General features: G+C 25.9%; 1 long non-coding RNA gene across 1 annotated transcript in view; it reads right to left on the reverse strand.

Annotated features, from left to right (window-relative positions):
* Positions 1 to 609, reverse strand: part of LOC128250661 (uncharacterized) — a 5032-nt gene that overhangs the window by 950 nt on the left and 3473 nt on the right. The window lies entirely within an intron of this gene.

Here is a 609-nt window from a genome sequence, read left to right on the forward strand (position 1 = left end):
TATATATATATACACGAGCGCATGCACACACACACACAAGCACTTAATCTCAGTAATAATATATAAACAGCAAATATTATATCAAACGCAGGTTATGGAAGCTTTTAAAACACTCTGCTAGTTTCAGACACTAAATTGTAGACTAATAAACCAAAATAGTGGTGAACTTTTTTTTGAAATATATATAATTCTTTTTTTTAATAAAAATATACCGTACCATTGAATAGTTCTGATTAGGAAAAGCTGATTTATCGATATCATTGATATCATGTTGTTATAATTAAATGGTGATTGATTGATTGGATAGATTGCTTGACTGATTATGTGATTGATTGATTTCGACACAAAATAACGAGGCAATGTGATTAGTGGCCATTATATAACGGCTTTGTTATCTATCTAGCTACATCATAACATTCTTATATAAACACATACATACACATAGATACACACACACAGGCGAACATGTATTTATATATAAACATATTTAGATTTAAATTGATGTCTAAGCATGATATACATACATATATACATACATAGAAACATGCATGAATACATATATATATATATATATATATATATATATATATATATATATATATATATATA

Source organism: Octopus bimaculoides, chromosome 24, assembly GCF_001194135.2.
Source record: "Octopus bimaculoides isolate UCB-OBI-ISO-001 chromosome 24, ASM119413v2, whole genome shotgun sequence".
Classification (NCBI taxonomy): domain Eukaryota; kingdom Metazoa; phylum Mollusca; class Cephalopoda; order Octopoda; family Octopodidae; genus Octopus; species Octopus bimaculoides.